This window comes from Typopeltis vanoorti, chromosome 25 (assembly GCF_054136105.1).
Source record: "Typopeltis vanoorti isolate ZY-2024b chromosome 25, IOZ_Tvanoo_1.0, whole genome shotgun sequence".
In the NCBI taxonomy this organism is placed as follows: Eukaryota; Metazoa; Arthropoda; class Arachnida; order Uropygi; family Thelyphonidae; genus Typopeltis; species Typopeltis vanoorti.
The window spans coordinates 52,946,004-52,965,635 of NC_143573.1; the positions used below are offsets into that span (position 1 = coordinate 52,946,004).

General features: G+C 35.5%; 1 protein-coding gene across 8 annotated transcripts in view; it reads left to right on the forward strand.

Moving 5' to 3' along the window:
• Positions 1-19,632, forward strand: part of LOC150092750 (xylosyl- and glucuronyltransferase LARGE1-like) — a 676,688-nt gene that overhangs the window by 31,460 nt on the left and 625,596 nt on the right. Inside the window, exon 1 of one of the 8 annotated variants that reach the window (XM_090414757.1) lies at positions 7,961-8,101. The exons of the other annotated variants lie outside the window; for them this stretch is intronic. The gene's annotated coding sequence lies outside the window, so the exon portion shown is untranslated. Of the gene's footprint in view, positions 1-7,960; positions 8,102-19,632 lie in introns of those variants that run through there. 8 annotated transcript variants of the gene reach the window in all.

The window sequence follows — 19,632 nt, forward strand, 5'->3', positions numbered from 1 at the left end:
TTGCCCCACTCAGAGACAGGCAAAAACCTATCCCCAAGCAGAGTCTCCACCGGTTTCAACCCTTTTTGAGGTGTATTTAAGTAAAGACCTCTCTAAAAATTAGGACGATCCCTAGACCACTCCATAGTGACCGAAAGACCGTCCAACTCAGCGTTGTTCCACTCAATGACAGGCTTACCCCGTCACCAAGAAGAACTTCTCAGCGTTGGCTCTACCCAGTGGCAGGCTCACCCCACCACCAAGCAGATCCATAATCTCAACGATGGCCCCACTCAGAGACAGGCAAAAACCTATCCCCAAGCAGAGTCCCCACGGTTTCAACCATTTTTGAGGTCTCATCAGTGAGTAGGTAGACCTGGAATATCAAGGTTTTAAGTGAACCGAACTTACATATAGCTCTACTAACGAATTGCTAAACTAGTGTACTTATATATTGTTATTACTACTATAAGAAGCCAAAATGCTATTTTACTGGCCACATAAATTAAGTTTAAGGGAGATGGTAAATCCCGTATTATTCTATAGCCGGGTACGAAACTCGGATCGAAATCCATCGTAATCCTAGAGTTTCATGCCAAAAAAACTATCGGCGAGCCCAAGTGTAAGTAATCACTTGGATAGTACAAGTACACCAGTTTAGCAATTCGTTAGTAGAGGTATATGTAAGTTCGATTCACTTAAAACCTTGATATTCCAGGTCTACCTACTCATTGATGAGACCTCAAGAAAGGTTGAAACCGGTCTAGGTAGTGACCTCTTCTCATAATGTAAAGCAGTAATACATCTCCTAGGAGCTGCGTTTTACATTATGAGAGAATATTAAGGACAGTGACGGATCTTGATCCACCTTTGCTCCGAGTTGCCCTGGCGTTGTACTACCCAAGTGATTACTTACACTTGGGCTCGCCGATAGTTTTTTCGGCATGAAACTCTAGGATTACGATGGATTTCGATCCGAGTTTCGTACCCAGCTGTAGAATAATACGGGATTTACCATCTCCCTTAAACTTAAGGTCCAAAATTGTCTGCCATAAAAATATTGACGTATATTACAACAATACACATAGTGTGTAATTTTTACGTCGGGTTTTGAAATTATTAGGTGAGGTTTCATTTATTGATATGAAACTTGCAAAACTAGTCTTTAAATTTTAACCGAATAATTTAAATTAAAAAAAAAAAAAAGAAAAACGGAAATGTCAATGTCTGTGGCATTTTGATCTTTATATGGAGTTTTTTTTTTTTTTTTTTTTTTCTTTCAAATTTTGCCGATTGTTGTCTTACATTAGTTGATTAAACTTTTCACAAGTTTTTGAAATGAGTTCTTTTATAAATTAACGAATAATTAAAATTTTGTGCAGATAGTTCTGTTATCATCCTTAATGTACAGTTACAAATAGGGGTGGGAGGAATATATCTTTACATCTTTTCGTTCTCACGCTCTAAGCAATAGTAAAACTGTTTATTTCGTATAGGTAATAATTAAGCCAACCGCAAATGGGGTTACACAAGCAAAATTCAAAGAACCAGTATTTTATCTAGGCACGCTAGCAGCTAGCTTCTCACTGACATTACCAATAAATGGCGTCTGTTTTTATTGTTCGATTCTCCAAACAGACGAAGGTCTCCTTGTTGTTCCGTGCGAGTGGCAGAAGCCAGCCTGCTATTTCCGATATTTTTGCCTCTTTGAATTTCGATTCGATTCGGCCGATGTGTTGGGAGACCGCCAACTCTGTGTCATTTAAATACGAAGCACCCCGTTACAGAGGCTCAGTCAACAGTCATTATAAAGTCAAATAGGGGGATTATGTCTTCAGCTGCTTCTTCGAGCTTCATGCCTTCCTAAATTAAAGCAAGACTTGCTTTTAACTGAAGCACACAAGTGTACAGGCTGTTGGAAGATGATCCTTGCGCCTAGCAACCCTCTTTTCCACAAACATCTTCTCTTCTGTTATACGAATTGTTAAGAAAAGGGAATTTCCTTTCGCTCTTTAACTTTTCTAGATTACTTTGAGAAGCGCTTACACTAGCGGCAGACACTGCCTCTTACTTGGGAACATTTCTCTTACACCAGAGGAGGATTCGTGATTATATCAGTCGGCGCTATAAATAAATACATATGTGTGATTGTTTTCTTTCCCTCCCTCCCACCATACGCACACGCACACATACAGACATTCATATTTTTTTTTTTTTGGATAGAGTATGAAGATAGTTTAAGAGAGAGAGAACTTATATCACTAATTACCTGTGGATACCCTATACTGTTTCAATTTACCCTTGCGAGAATATTGTAGTCATAGCAACACCCAAACAATACATTCCATCTGGATATCGATATCTTTGTACGATTGTGACGAGATGGGGTCGAAGAGGGTTACGCATGTTTGAATGATTTGATCAATAACAGAGGCTCCTACCGTGTTTGAAATAGGATGTATACGTTGTGTGATGTGACTATAAATATCATTTTCTTTATTGTACAATAGGAGCGCGTAGCTGTAAAGAGGGTTTTATATAGGGAATAATGATATTTTACTATCAAGAGGAAGGATACTTAACCAAAATTACTGTTTACGATTCACTCTGATGGAGTATATTAGCAGGTTCAATTACCTTCATTATAGTGTATTGGTGTGTATTTGGTTTATGAAAAGGTGGATATTCTTGTATGCAACAGGCTATGCACTATATTGCTAAGTAATAATTAATATTAACTAGCTTATTTTTGTATAATAAGACTGAACTTGAGGAAAATAAACAAGGGAATGGAAGCCTGTTCTCAGTTCAACAGCATCTAATACGCGAACACATGAAAGATTTGTTATTTAAAGCTAATATTGATATCATTTAAATATTTTCTTTTGTACTGAATCCTTGTTTGTTTGCGCTATGTTATTTATCAATGAATTATTTGTACTATGAATATGTTAATGAATCTTTGGCTACTTACCATTTATCAATTCTTTTGCTGTGGTGGTTTCAGATTGGTGATGAACAACAGCATAAGCAAATATCTAAATTTATTTCTTCCTAAAAGTTTATAAACCTTTAGGAAATAATAATTATATTTCCTATAATTAATGTGAATGTTATAATTATATAATAATTATAACATTCACACATCGTATTGTCATTAACTGCAGGCGATATATATGTATGTGGATGTAAAATTGTCAACTGTAATGATTTTCGAACCTAGAGATTCTAGCCTCAGGATATTCGATATGTTTACTCAACTAATTTTGCACTGCGACATATGGTAATAATTTATTTTCAAATATGATACTTTTTTTTCTCTTTACCTTGTCTTGTTTAAAATCAGATGCTATTAAGCGGAAGTTATTCACGCACCGGATATCCGGTTATTATTTATCTGGTAGTAGACTAGAACTCTTGGCAAGCAGCCATAAAAATACTACCGCATTTCAGGACGAATCTATGGACCAAATATGTTAAAACAGAAGCTGGTGGACCATATCGGGAACACACAGTTGTCTGTTAGGTAACAAAATCTGGAAAAAATCGTACGTTTTCTGAATTTTTCCTTTTACTTTCTTTTAACTCTCTTGCTTTGATTTGTGGCATTTTTTCCATGTTTGGTATTGCTTATGGAAAGCCAGCATGAATTATTCAGTTTGCTTGATCACAAGTAATTATTAATAAATTCGTATGTAACATGCAAATAATAATTAGTGTTTAATTATTTATTATTAATTAGCACATCTATTAGCATTTGATAAGAGAACTAACTGGGTTATATCTTACGTTATTAAGATCAGTAATGAGAATAAAATTTTAGGCTTTATTCTTTGAAGAAAGAGGAAAAGATACGAATTCCTGAATAGTTATTTGGTTATATGTTAAAAGTCGAGAGGTATGCAGAGGGATAATAAAGAAATTTCTGATTAAGCTTCTTCCATCCTGATGAACTATAGAAAGAAGTTATGAAAGAAGAAGTTAAAATGAAAAGTAAAAAATATTAATAGTAATATCGGTTGGATGCTTGGTTTAAAAACTGAAGAGAGATTTCAGAGAATATACTGGAACTAGGAAAAGAATATTTCTGGAAGAGAGAGAAAACTGATGATTTTATTTTAATGAGAAAGGCTATGCGAGAAAGGCTAATTTACGACTTGAATGTGGATATAACATCATGTGCAGATATACTGGCCAATAATGAATAAATTCCCTCATCATTAATCACTGACTAGGCGTTTGAATTAATAATTAATAATTCAAATTAATTAATAATTAATCTGAATATTAATTAATATTCAAATTAATATTAATTTGAATATTAATATTAATAATTCCATTAAGAAGTTTTAAGTTATTTGACTTTTGGAAAATCCCCCCCCCTTATATTTGTGAAGAATGTTGTGACATAAAAATTAGAAGGACAAACATCTTACAAGACCTTCACTGCTATAAATTAACATTAGCGTGGTTTGATTGCAACTACAAACTAAAGCTATAAATGGACATTAATATACTTAATGTCCATTAAGTATGTGTGTGTGTGTGTGTGTGTGTTTTAGTTAGTTTGCACGATGAAAACTCCACTGCCACCGCATGAGACGGGCTAACTCACCTTTAGTTGAAAATCTCTAAGGTTTCTGTTGAAAAGACCATGGTTTCAAAGCAACCGTGTCTTTTCAATAGCACCTATGTCCTTTGAATAGAAGGGCAATGGCGTTCTTTCTCATCGATAACTTTGATAATGTTGTTGTTGTGACTTATAAGGGGTTTATAGCTATGTTGCGGGGAGATATATTTAGCACTCACATGATTCTAAATAATAATAACCTTTGAATGATATTTGAAACTCGGTTATGACAATTAACAAAACCCAGATTACTCACTAAATGTAAATAGATGTTTCTTTATTGCGTGATTCTTTGTTCGAGGGGGTCAGCAGGAGGTCAACATATGAAGAGAAGAGAGAATACGAAACGAATACCGATGTATCATGATTAAATCACTTTTAACAATATGCAGTATATATATATATATATATATATATATATATATATATATATATATATATATATATAATATATATTATATTATATATATATATAATATTTAGTCTGTACTCTTGTTGTTAATAGTAGAAATAATAGAAATAATACTATTAACAAATCAACGTCGTTCTCCGTTTTAACTCAAATGATGCCATCAGCTACTTTCCAACTGAAAGCAGTAGAGGTCCCTCTTGGAAGAAAAGTTATCCCCTCCCTACAAAACAGACAAACTAGTCAGAGAACAGCTGCAAATAACAAATATTATGCACCCGCCTCACAGCTTTAGCTATCAAAAGGGTTCTGAGAATAATTATAAAAGGCGAAAATTTATTTATTTTTACACAAAATGATTTTCTGTAAAAACTTTTCATTTCCTGATTCCTTGATATATTACTCCCAATTAAATATAAATCACATTACTTGCGGTTGTTCCTCCCCCTTTCCCTCTCTCCAACTAACGTTTCTTCAACGTTTGAAGGCGACCAAGTTGAGAATAGAATTACAAGTTCCAGCCATGAGGAAAGCTAAAGTATATTAAGATTTCTAGTCTTGTTTCAAGGACGGAGTAAAACAGTATCATAATTACCAATTCAAGATTAGAGCATTGTTTATTGTTTATTTAGCATAGCGTATTTAGGGCAGATAGTTGAGATACCACCTGTCCGATCTTGTACAGTTTCCTCGTATTGTTCCCAGGGGAACCAGCTGTGGTGAACAAGAAAAGAGTCTATTAATTTAATGTTTTTAAATATTTTTAATCGAGCCTGTTTGAAGTAGTATTTTTTAAATACTAGTCTTGAGATAAGCAAATTGAAAAGGTATCAATGCGGTTCTGAACCTAATTCCATATGTTCATAGTTTAGAACGGAACTCACGTATCAAACAATAAGGTGACTTGAACGTTAACCAGTTTCTATTACTCATTAACTGATAAAATCTTTCTTATACCTTGATCATTCTAACGACCATTTTATATGTAAAAAGGAAAACACAACGACACATGGAAATTCGAATGGCAATGGGATATTTTCTCCATTATTCTATCAGTAAATTAAGCTGTTGTTCTTGCTATATTTGAAACTAGCAACAGCTGATGAGTCCGCTTAATTGCAGCATTTGTCAAGGTGTCCTTTAACCATATCTTCCTAGCATATTCACGATGTGACTACCGAGTTCAGAGTTTTAGAATAAGCCATCTCTTCTGCATTTACCACACGGCAGAGTGAATAGCGTGTCCCATATCACAATGTACGAACATAACTCGACTGCCATATTAGCTCACGTGCAGTCTTTCCACAGCTATCTGACTTGTCGGTTCATACCACAGCAAGTCATCACCAAATGCAATCAATTTCAGTACAGAATTACTTCCGGTGAAATGTCCAGTAAGTAACTTCATCATTTGCTCAAAGAATGATGAAGGTCGAAATAATTGTCTCTAAGATGAACTACAATGTTCAAAAAAAGATAGGAAAGGATTGCGTGCAGCATACAAATGAACGTGATGGTTAGATCTAAGATGGGGGAACTTACCCACACGATAGAAGCATTATAAACATGATGAATGTACTTGAAACAGAATGGCTAAAAGCCATAATACTTTGCTAACGTTTCTGAGAAATCCATGCTTAAAAATACTAATAAACAATAGAACAATGCGAATCAATCCATCTCGTGTTTGCATTCGTGACGATAACAATATACTGAAAAATCAATTAATATATGTCATTTATATAATTAATATTTGAGAGACAATAAGACTCCTCAAATCTCACTAGTTCATATTTCAAACAGATGTTTGGATTACTCTCAAAACAAAGCATTAGCTCCGCAATACGTAAATAGAAATCGTTTTGACTACATGAAGATCATTACTAAGGTATTCTAATAAAATGTGTTAGAATTTATCTTCCATTTCTTGACCTAAAATATGAACTGTAATAAAAAAGCAAGTATTAAGTATCTGAGTAACGCAAGAATATTCAAAACAATTAGTTTCAATAGTGTTATAATGGATAAGGTATCTATTAATAGACAAGATTAGCATTAAGATCAACAACTTTAAAGAAACAACATGTAACGTAGATATAAATATATTTGTATATGAGAAAGTCACTAAAAGCGTTGTTTTAAATAAAGATTTTATTGAATACATCAGTAAATCTATCTGTGAGCGTGTAGATAGTCATTATCATGTATTGATCACGCCTGTTTTTATGTAATTTAACAAGATAAAGAATTAGACAGTATTTATTTTGATATCTATTTTATATATCTATTTTATAGCTGATTTGAACGTTTACGTGGATTCTTATACCGAATTTTATTTCTTTTTAAGCATTTGCAGATGGAAAAACTTTAGCCTAACCTTTATTACAGACAACAACACTTTCAACTGCAGAGAAATAAGACCGCAACCTTCGACTTGTAAAACCAAGGTGGAGGTTAAATGCTTCAGTGTGAGTACTGAAAGGCAGCTAATCTCCGAAATGTTTCTGCAAGTGTCTGCAAGAAAAAAAATCAAACTTGCATCGAGGGTTTGTTCGTGTTTCGTTATTCGGTAAGTGACTTCAGATGTCGTTTCAAGCAGCCGTTTACGGGTCACGTGTTAAATAATGCGCCTCAGAAGGTTTGATACGAGGCGTGACTGTGTACACTGCCGTAGTTAAGCCCTCTACGATCACTGTTTTACGCAATACCACAGCAGCCGGTGTGAAGGAAGGGTCGGAGTTAGTCACCGTGATAGCAACAGCTGACTTGAGAACAGATGTAATTATAGCCTCGTTGCTTAACGCCCAAATGCGCGCGCTGCCGGAAAATGGGAAGATATTGTCATCTTCTGGAAGAAGTCTGGACACATATATAAAGACATTGGACACATATTAAAGCACATAAACGGATGCAACCTGTCGTAGAAGAGTGTCATTTAATGGGGAGAAGCTTAGACAAAGGGTTAAAGACGTGCAGGTTTCAGTGTTGACCTACACATTGCCTAACTCGAAGTGTATCCTCAGATCGGTTTACACCAGCACAAGGAATAGATTAAGGCAGAACAGTTTGTCGAGAGGTGCCCGGTACGTTCTCGTTATTAAACATATCTATTTTATTGAATTATTTACAAAACAGAGATGTCGTCAGATAAGTTCATTATAAAATTGAAACTTCTTTTAGTGAACAAGAAAGCATTATATTGCGCTATTTTTTATTCTCTACGTAGAAAAAGTTACACACATTTGTGTTCGTTTTTACCATTTTTTTTTTTTAAACAAGTTTGAACGGAAGCCTTTTTTCATTGAATTATATGCTACGTGCATTGACAACCCGTGATCTTGTTGATTCTAACTGATACTCTTAAAGAGCTTTGTTGTGTTTTCTAACCGATAATGAGAAGCAGTTGCAGCATAACCGTTCTCCAAGCCATTTTAAACAGTGGTCACGTGTCACGCACCATATGCCGATATAACGAAGCCTGAGAGAAAACAAAGATGGCTGGTGATGCTTTCACGTGCAATGTTAACAATGCAAACGACGTCCATTACCTCACCACAAATAACGAACGCTGTTAATGAGCCGGCTAATTACCGGTACGACGCTAATTACCAAGAACTTGATTAGTCACTAATTACTGGCACAGCTACATTCTTTAGAATGTCTATCGGAGATGACAGGTTCTCCTGCAGAGGGTTCCCTCCCGTCCACGTGGGCTGTCTTGTAACACTTACTAAAAGTGAGTAGGGTGGAATAAGGAGCTTTTTAACTGTCAGGTGGCATCTTCGCTTCTTGACGAAGAAAGTAATGACACATCTGCCAATGGGATATATCGATCTTAGAACGGTGGAGAAGTTTCGAGAGTTCCCTTTACATGCACTGAGTGGTTTATCACAGACTTTGTGAAGCACCCTCTCCAGATAAGACTGCAATATTTAATACATGCGTCATTGTACGCAGCTTGTAATAGCAGCCTCAACCATTTTTGTCTAGGCGACTGTAAATGTTAGTTTGAAAACTGGACATTCCGTCATCTTCCTCGATTTTAATGTATATTCCTTTGAATGTATATGTAACAAGCAAAATGGAAATTTGCCGGAAAAAGAAGAGAAAATATGTTTAATTATATCTTTATTAAAATAATCTTCATTTGTACAGTTTCTCATTTTTCATTCGTTTGGGTGAGAGAGAGAGAGAGAGAGAGAGAGAGAGAGAGAGATACACAGTGGAAAGATGGTTCCCCGGTATAATTCGTTTGGATTATAAAGCATATGGAGTAGGATTTTTTTTAATACTTTGGACTTGGAAAAGTCTAAACAATACAATAACATACTTTTGTATTAATAGAGAAAGGAGGAACATGTTTTCTAGAAAAAATGATCCGAAGAAAGCTGGCTGGTTCGTTTTAATTCAACATTCATGGACAGCGTAAAGGAAGGTTCTTCTGTTGAGTTTACCCGAAGAAAGTTCTTATAGGAAAAAGAAATAAAACTAAATTAACGAATATTTTCTGCACTTGAAACTGTGATTGGCCACTATTTCCAAGTCGTTAATCATTATAAAAACAGATGTATTTTAAAACTAATAATAATGGAAATATTTACAAGTCATAATTCGTTGAATTATATCATTATGTAGTTGAATCATTTACTACATTGATGTGCAGGGAGTTGTTTTCTGGAGCTCTTTTCAGACAAAGCTGAGTTGGCCGTGACAGATGACGATTCCCCCCGCACACACAAATACACACTCACTACCATGGATCTTTTACCTCAATTTGCCTATGAACCCCAAGCAATATACTGTACATCGATGCATTATGGCCTTAGATGCCTTCAGATTTGTAAACAACCAGCAAAGTTAGTGAAATATATATTTTAAATATAAAATGAGAAAACTTGAATATTAAAATTTATTAACATATTACCAATAAACTATTCCTTTATTAAAATAATCTAAATGATTTGCTAACTTATGTCAAAGACATACAGTTCGACCAGGTTTACCTTCTGTAAATTACTAGGTTGTTCAAATGATCCCAATCCACGCTTCGAAAAGAATAATGGAAAGGTCACAGGTGCTCTTTGATTACTGATTCTTCCCATACAATGCCCTTCTAAATGATCACATTACCCTTCATTGGGATTAGAGTCACGACTGTGACAGGAAAGGATTCTAATATTTTTCTTTTTCTTTTTTGCTTGGTTGAATTTTTCTCAAAGCCGTACCATTGTTGACAGGATAATTGCTTTCAAAACACAAACTCCAATTTCGATCATTAGGTTGTTGGGTAGTTGAAACATTACGAAATACACAGTGTGTCCCGTTAAGTAATGAGATTGATTTTTTACAGATCAACCCTTTGAATAAAAGTAACAAATGTGTTTATAGATTTGACCGCTAGAGCGTGCTGTAATCGCAGCTGCAACTTTCGAGTCGGATGATGACGCAGCAGTTTTCTTGTGGCAACCGTTGAAGTAAGAGTGTGTGTGAGTGCAGCGTGTCAGTTGCGTCATGGAGCAAAGGACTGTCATAAAATTTTACTGTAAATTAGGATAAACTGCTACAGAAGTGTACAAAGACCTAAAAAAAGTTTACGGCGATGACTGTCTGAGCCGTGCATCGGTGTTCCGCTGGTTTTCAACGCTTAAAGAGGGGAGAGAGTCCCTGGAGAACGAACCAAGCTGTGGACGGCCAGTTTCTGCACGAACAAATGAAAATGTGGTGAGAGCTAGGAAAATTGTTGCCCGTGACAGGCGAATAACCACTAGACTACTGGCTGTGAAACGACCAGATTAATCTTAGAAAGAGATTTGTTCGAGGTTTGTGCCGCACACGTTGAAACACGAACAGACAGACCACCGGGTTGCATTTTGTCAAAATTTCATCCATGCAGTTGATCAAGATCGTGATATGTTGCAAAGGATTGTCACCGGTGATGAAAATTGGTGTTTTCAGTTTGATCCGGAAATTAAACGCCAGTCTTATACAGGAGTAATGCAACGTCAATACGCTGATACGCGACGTGTCAGGAAAGAACTGTTCCACAACATTTCTTTTCTGTTGCACGACAACGCGCCTGCGCTGCCAGTGAAGCGGTTTCTGGCTTCGAAGTAGATCTGTGGAATCCACTTCGATCTACCCCCAAACCCCATTTGCCAGATTTAGCTCCTGCAGAATTTTTCTTCTGCGCATAGATGAAGTGTGTCTTGAAAGGGAAGCTCTTCAGCGACATTGGGGACATCCAACGCGGTGTGACTCAGACACCGAAGAAGGTTTCCGTTCAGGACTTCCACCGAACACCTGTACGGCAGATGTAAGAGTAGTGCAGAGTTGGAGGGAGATTATTTTGAATCTTTGTAATTGACAATTCCAAATATAGTTCTTTGTTTTCACATACTAATAATTCATAGAAAGTTTTTTTACCTTGGATATATACTATGTTAAAGATATACCAAGCAATTTTATAAGCTAGGTTTTAATCCTTTTTCCCAAGTAAGCAAACCGACAAGTAAGTCAAGTTTGCGCCTGAACATAGTTCAAGTCTGAGGCAACTCGTGGTAAAGGTGGAGTAATATCCGATCACTTTCTTTAGTATTTTCCCCTAATGCAAAGCACATCCCCTTACGGAGGTGCCGAGGAGATGTACTTTGCATTAGGGGAAAATACTAAGGAAATTGATCGGAGCTTACTCCACCTTTACCACGAGTTGCCTCAGACTTGAACTATGTTCAGGCGCAAACTTGACTTACTTGTCAGTTTGCTTACTTGGGAAAAAGGATTAAAACCTAGCTTATAAAATTGCTTGGTATCTTTAACATAATAATAATTGTCTCATTACTTAACGGGCATACTGTGTAATTCTCCACGGGTGAGCGTTTCGTTATCCTCGTGGTGACGTCCATGACTCTAGATCAGCAGAAGAAAGACAGTTATAGGTTTAACTCTAGTCACCGACCAATGGAATTTTTTTGCGGCTATCCAATTTCCGAATAGTTAAATCTTTAGTACAGATAGTAGGCTTTTCCTTCTCAGAAACTAGAATTTTTAAGCCAGCAATTCATTATAGCATAGACTATTACAAAATAATTACTGTGTACGATTAGGACAACAAGATGCCAGCAATTATCTGTCATATCCTCATGCTTTTTTGTGCATCAGCTGTAGAGATATCGCACTAATCTACTGGAGAATGGCGAAGATGAGAACGGTTGCCAAGCGACTTCCAAACATTAGGATCAGGAGTGCCACCTACTCACTAGAAGAATAAGAAGACGTAAAGGAATTTTTTTTTATTCATTCTACATCAAAATGCAGCTGTTATGTACGAAAGATTTCACACTAGGTATGCAAAACATTTTCCATACTACAACTTCGTGTCTAATGCTTCGTGAATTGGAACGGAATTTCGAAGCATAAGGGATGATACATGACATGTCAAAATTTCCACTGAACTAGTCGTTCAGCGAGAAATATGTTGACTGTTATGGGCATACAAATATGGTCACCTAAACAAAATTATTGAAATAGCTTTCAGTCTGATTTTTCTTGTTATTTAGCGCACTAAAGGAGCATCCTATCAGAAAAAAAATAGAGCAAACATCTAACTGCTTTATAAAATAATATGTCGAGATTCAGAAGCCAACCCACAGGCATAGGTATGATGTTTTGCAATTTACTCAATGTTTTATCAAAATTTCATAAAGAGAACTTAGATATATCAGGTTTATGGTTTGAAGAGCTCAGTCATATCGAGTAGGAGAAATCTTACTTCGGCGATAAAACTGATATAGGGAAGATCAGTGTCTGTTGAGTGAAACCTCCCGGATTAATGGTAGTGACTTTCTTAACATTAAATTAATTCTCTGAGTTGTTGTGTTCTTCAAGCTGTATTGATTAATTTTCGACTATCTTGGGCCCTATGTTACACATCCATAAAACTTTCTGGGGGTATCTCTATGGCATTTTTATTTTGAATTCTTCTGATTAAGAGAAATATTTGTCCAAATTTAAAACATAAAATTTTTTCGCCTCTATTTTAACACTACTGAATAGATATTACACATATGCTAATAGATAAAACAATACTAAAAGCACCTCCAGTATCCACCAGGTTCATTTCCCACTTGCAGGAATATCACTCTTCTTCCGTGACTACTCGTGGTGCACTGCGGTTCGTGACACGAACTCACAACTCTGACCTAATTAATTATCTATAGACATGGCGGAATGATGAACACGAATATGGGACAGCACCTTATCACCGACCGCGGTCATACCTGGGCGGGTCTTTTTTGACTGATACTTCTAGATTATTATGTAGATGAGTTTGGGTTCAATCCCACGCACTTGTTCGTATTCTAGTGACTGCAGAACACACATTCGATTGATCTTAACCTGGCACAAGATGCGTGTGATATAACCCCTTATTCCTCGCTAATAATGGAATGTTGTTTGTGGTAACGAGGGAATTTATATTTCGAGTTGTACTATCTGATATACGAGTAATCTACCTTTGAAGCTTAATTGAATAGAAGCGATGAGCAATATACAGACTCAGTTACTCAAATACTATTCTCACCACAGACGAGATCGTGGTGACCGAGTTACGGAGGGATAACGGTTCCACCAATAGTGAAAGAAATTCAATTGCTTTCAGCTTATCTAGAGAGTGTGATGCAGCATCCTTACTACTAGACTTAACCATCGATTCTCTGGTACTTTATCATGGTGAATTTGCGTTTACTCAGAAAACTCTCAACAGGAATAATGGGATTGTCTCACACAGAAACGACCTAGATAATGACAATAGGAGAATGCAACTGAAATTCTCTAATTTTAATATTAAGGGAACTATGTAAGATATATGAATTACCTAAAGAACACCAAGACAGAGATTTTGATACTGTTATCATATGCGATGAAAAAAAAAATAGAACGTTTTAGCGCATATTTCGTGATTTTCTCTGGATTATAAATTGGCATTTGGGATGCGTGGATAAAAATTTTTATAAAGAAAAAAACGTACAGACAAAATTTTGAACAGTTCAAGGTTGACCCAAGAATTAGACCGCTTTTTAATTTAATAGAAGTATGATACTGCAGTAAAGGCAACAAAAATATAGCAACAAACAATTCCATGGAGAATTTCAGATCATGGAAAAGCATCTAAAGTTGAATGTATACACACTGCAAGAATGAGAAATCAACCAGTAACAGATTGTATTGGATCAAAATGCTTACAAATTACAGTCGAACAGCTTCCTTCATAAAATTATTGATTTACTAATTCAATATATATATACGAAAATAAGTAACAAAATCTCTGATGGATAAAAAAGATGCTTAAAATATTTGTTATATACAAAGAAAACGAGCAGACGCTAGGAAACAATCAAAGAATAAAAAAAGAGAGAAACAACCGAGATAAGTGTATGACACTCAAAAATGGAATTTAAAGTGTTAGAAAAAAACTACAAACAGAAGAAAAAGATAAACTCAAAATTAATTTAATTTCAAATGTCATTGGAAGAAACATTGCACGTAATGCAATTCTTCTGGAAGTAAAGTACACATACAAAACAGGAAATTATACAAATTATTCCCTAGAATAACATGACGCATGAGAATGAAGAAATAATTTAGATAAAATGACAAAAAGTTTTAAAAAAGGCAAAAATACATCCTAGATTAAATAATTTAAATATAGAATTGTTTAAATGCGAAGTTACTTTGTTTAAAGGAAGTCGGTTAGAGAGTATTTAGTAATACATAGAAATTTAAATAAACTCTAGATGAATGGCAAAGATTATTCACTAAAGTGATGTGAAGATTAGTATTTAAGTAATTATATGCACACTAGCAAAGAACACTAAATATATTTGCAGACGAGTTATTGGAAGAAAATTATTGTAGTTTAACAAAAGAAAAAGAATGCACAGATGAAAATAGTTGTTTTTATATGAATCCAACTAACTTGCCTAGGATTGTAAACTTATATAATATATTAATATTGTGGAAAAGCTAAGAGTTAAATATAATACAGAAACCCTGCTCTAGAGACCAGTCATGGGACTCTCAATTCACTTGAGGCCTCCAATAAGAAGGGCGGCGGTCTTACACAGAATAAAGAAGAGCGTAAAATCTGCCTACATACTTATTATTAGTATGGTACTCTGAGTTCGTAAAACAGTATAGGGAAAAATGTAAAAGAAAAGTGGGGGAGGAGGGAATGTGTCAATATTAATAAAGCAATGTTGTGCACTGTATCATTTAATATTTCTTTCAAAATTATAAATGAATGGAATGAGAAAATAACTAGAGGATTTCAATAAGTAATAATTATAAGCTGAGTATAATTTATATATGCAAACAATTAAGCAGTACTGTTGTCTAATTCGGTCGAAGAAGTTTAGTATTGGGCACATCACCTGAACATAACTCACTTTGACATCTGACAATTCTGAAAACAAACAAAAATACTATTGTGCTAAAGACACATAACATAACAGGCAGAAACATGAGTTTTGAACAAATAAAGATAAAGATTACAATCTGATTAAGCGAAAGTTTTGAAACCATTAAACGATTTAAATCATCAAAGAAATGTGGAAATCAGGGAAAAACAAAGTTCGCCATTTATTTAATGAAATAAAAGCATAACAAGACATTTTTATGGATGATACAAAGAGAAATGTTGACACATGATTATCAACACTGATGCCTTATTACAGCCGGGGAGAGGAGTAAAATCGAGAGATCGTCCAGAAAGAGTGTTTTTTGGTTTGGTTAGAATTAAATTGCAGCTGAAATAACTCAAGCTACTATAATAAACATGTTAATTAAATGTGTTTTACGACCGGTTTTCCTGTTTTGTTCAATGAAAAATTCAAACAACCTCTGTATGAGCTTCGGTAATTGAATTTCACTTGAAAAGCCCTTATATACCCTCTGTCCAAAAAGAAACCGAACCTTTCGAAAATAGAAGAAACTAGTGGCGCCACCTTTTGTATCTTTTTGTTGTCGAAAGCAGCAATCTTCATTAGTGTTGTGTCAACTGTTTATGACATTTGTTTCATTTGAAGCCGAGTTATAGTGACAAGAGTGACAGTGTGTTTTGACGAACGGTCGGAAAATGAGTTTCAAACGGAGAGCTGCGATTGACTTTTGAGTTAAACTTGGTAAAAGTTTTATCGAAACGCATCAAATGCTTCAAAATGCATACGGTGATGAATGCTTATTCCGTACACAAGTTTACGAGTGGCTTAAGCGATTTCAAAGTGGTCGTGAGATGCTTGAGGACGACGAAAAGTCGGGCCGTCCAAAAACTGGACTGAGCGAAGTTAACATCCAAAAAGTGCGTGATTTCATCAAAGAAAACCCGAAATCGTCCGTGAGATTGATTGAAGATGAATTGGGGATTCCAAAATCAACTGTGCACAATATTTTGACCGCCGAGAGTTTGAGCCTTCGTAAATTGAATTCGCGATTTGTTCCCCGCAAGTTGACCGACGATCAAAAAATGTATCGAATTGACCACTGCATGGACCTCATTAAAATCGTTCGTAAGGACTCAAACGTCCTTAAAACGATCATTACTGGTGCGAAACGTGGTGTTTTGAGTATGAGCCCGAAACAAAGCGCCAGAGTGCTGAGTGGAGATCCCTCCCCCCAGAACAGGGGCATTCGAAAAAAATCGCTTGGAGAGGTCAAAAATAAAGACAATGCTGATTTGTTTATATGATTCCAAGGGCATTATCCACAAATAATTCGTTCCGCATGGCCAACCGGTCAGCGGTGAGTTTTATCTAAGTTTTGAAGCGATTGATAGCGAGAATTCATCGTATACAGCGTGAATATCGTGATGCAGGCAGCTGGTCACTTTTGCACGATAATGCACCATCTCGTTCGAACATTGTGAAACAGTTTTTGAGCAAAAACTAAGGTTTGTGTGTTGGATCACTCGCCGTATTCACCTGATTTAACACCCTGTGACTTCTTTCTCTTCCACCGACTTCATTTGCTGATGAAAGGAAAGTGATACGACATCATTTTAAACTTCAAGAGGCAGTAACCACGACCCTCATCAGTATCCCAAAAACCGATAGAAAAACTCATTTAACGAATTAATTGACCGTGCCAAACGCTGTATCGAAGCTGAGAGAGAGTATATTGATTGAAATAAATGATTTGAATAATTATAATTAGCCTGTGTTTTATTTTCTATCAAAAGTTCGGTTTCTTTTTGGATAGAGGGTGTAAGTTTCTTTGCGTTCCAGAGGGATTCAAATCCATGTCTTTTAATCTGAATTGCAAACGAGATTTTTGCATTTTAGTGTACAAATATTTGCACATTTTCAAACACCCACTTATTACTTAATGTGGATTATTCTATAATCTTGTAAAATACGTGGCATTCCTTGTTCCTGACCGAACACATATGAGTTATAACAGCGTTTTGTTTTGTTTTGTTTTGTTTCTACTCCTATGTAGATCCATTCCCATGACATTTCTCGGTTTCTTGCTTTCTCGTATAAGTCTGAGAAATGTCACGTGCTTCGTGACATTTCTGCCTATCTTCTGTCCATAATACTAAAGTAACCCAAAGACAAAAAACTGCGATCTTAGCATTATTTTATTCTTCTCTTACAACTCTAGCACATATAATGTAGGAAAATGACCCCCGACTATACCCGGAACCGTTCAATGCATTCTCTCTCTCTTTGGCTCTGGCCGGTAGAAAGATATCAGAAGAATCCTAAATGGAAAAGTCTTCTGATATTTTGGGCAAATGGCACTTGACGAGCCCAAAAGTTGTGCTAATGAAGTAACACCCGCCGTACATTCTCTTGATACAATTTTAGTATGGAAGAACTTAATTTTATCTCATTAAAAAAAAAAAAGATAAAAGTCTCTTGAAATTTTATCGCTGTCGCCCTTACTAGAGTTTTCTCAAAAATAATGAAGGTTATAAACAGCCAACATTTTTGCCGCCTTTGTGATCACCAGTATGAATTCCGCTCTCGATGCTTTAGCTTACATTGCTTACTTCTGGACATACGCTACACAAAGATTTGTAGAAACTCATGAAGTTTCTCGCATCTTCGCTCTGGACATTGCAAAGATATCTCATTGGGTCTAGCATACTTACCTGCTTATCTTCTTATGGTCTGCCTTCTGCGTTTTGCGATTGGTCGCAATTTTCTAACTGTTTGTTCACTGAGTGTTGTGATGGAATGCGTTCTCTCTTCACATTTCATACCCGTGCCAAGAGCATCCGCATGTCTATCGCTCTTTTGTTTACTCCTCGCGTAACTTCAAAATGAACGGACTTCTCCAACTCCATCTTATTTGGGTTGGAAGTTTCTTTTTTCTCCATCCCGTAAAACAGGTATGCAGCTCATAGAAATGCACAGTTTTAAACGTGACTTTTTTTTATTTAAAAGGTTGTAAACCTGTCGTACATCTACTACAATGGAGAGGTAAATATTAGGTAATTCGTTTCTTCTCTTCTGGAGAACAAAGATGATATTTTTCCCAGCACAGGAGATGCTTTTAATAAGCAGGATCTCAAACCGGACATCGAAAATCGCTACTTAGACTTTCACAAATATTCATTTCAAACTGGGATTCGAACCTACCTATAGTCTGTTGGTTTGAAATGAGCGATCAACTATTACAACTTCGACAACTAAAAAAAAGGTCAAAAGGCTATTTTTTTCTCATTTTAATCTTGCTCCGGCATGGTGTTAATATGTTATAAATTTTAAGTTATACACTCTCTCGTTTGCCGATGATTAAATAATAATTACAAATTCTGAAGATAACTTACAGAAAGCTATCTTGAATCTAAATGGGATAGCCAAAGATTATGGAATGATAATATAAACAGAAAAATAAAAAAAAAACTTTAAAGGACAAGATCCAGTAAGAACTGAAATAGTAATAAATAACAAGGTGAATTCATTTAACCCTAGGTTATATGATTACATATGAAAATGAAAAAGATATAAACCTAAAAATTGCAAATATTTAAAAATAACAGGTGTAATTCACTCTATATTTATACCAAACCTAGTTCAAAAACAAACCAGATTAAAAGTATACAATACATTAGCCCTACTAGTCTTATTGTATGGAAGTGAAATCTGGACAATAAAACAAAAAGACAATCAAAGATTAATAACAGCTGAAATGAAGTTTATGAGAAAAACTGCAAAGTATACCCTATTTGATCACAAAAGAAACGAAGAAATTATGAAAGAATTAAATCAGGAATCAGTAATAGAAAAAATTAAAAAATATAAATATAAATGGATGGAACACGTTGAAAGAATGAAAACAGAAAGATTACCAAAAAAAAAGCCTTAAAGTACAAGCCATTAGGAAAAAGAAAACCAGGACATCCTCTTAAGCGATTCAACGATGACTTCTAAGGCCGAAATAGGCCACTCTAGGCCTAAATCCTTGATAGGCATGATGATGATGATGACATCCTCTCGTGCCTAGAATTAACATATTTCTAAACTTACTTATCCCAAAACAATGCTTATTAATTTCATTTGCAGCAAGAAAATTTCGACCGATCTGCTTGTTCTATCGTACTGTTAAAAAAATT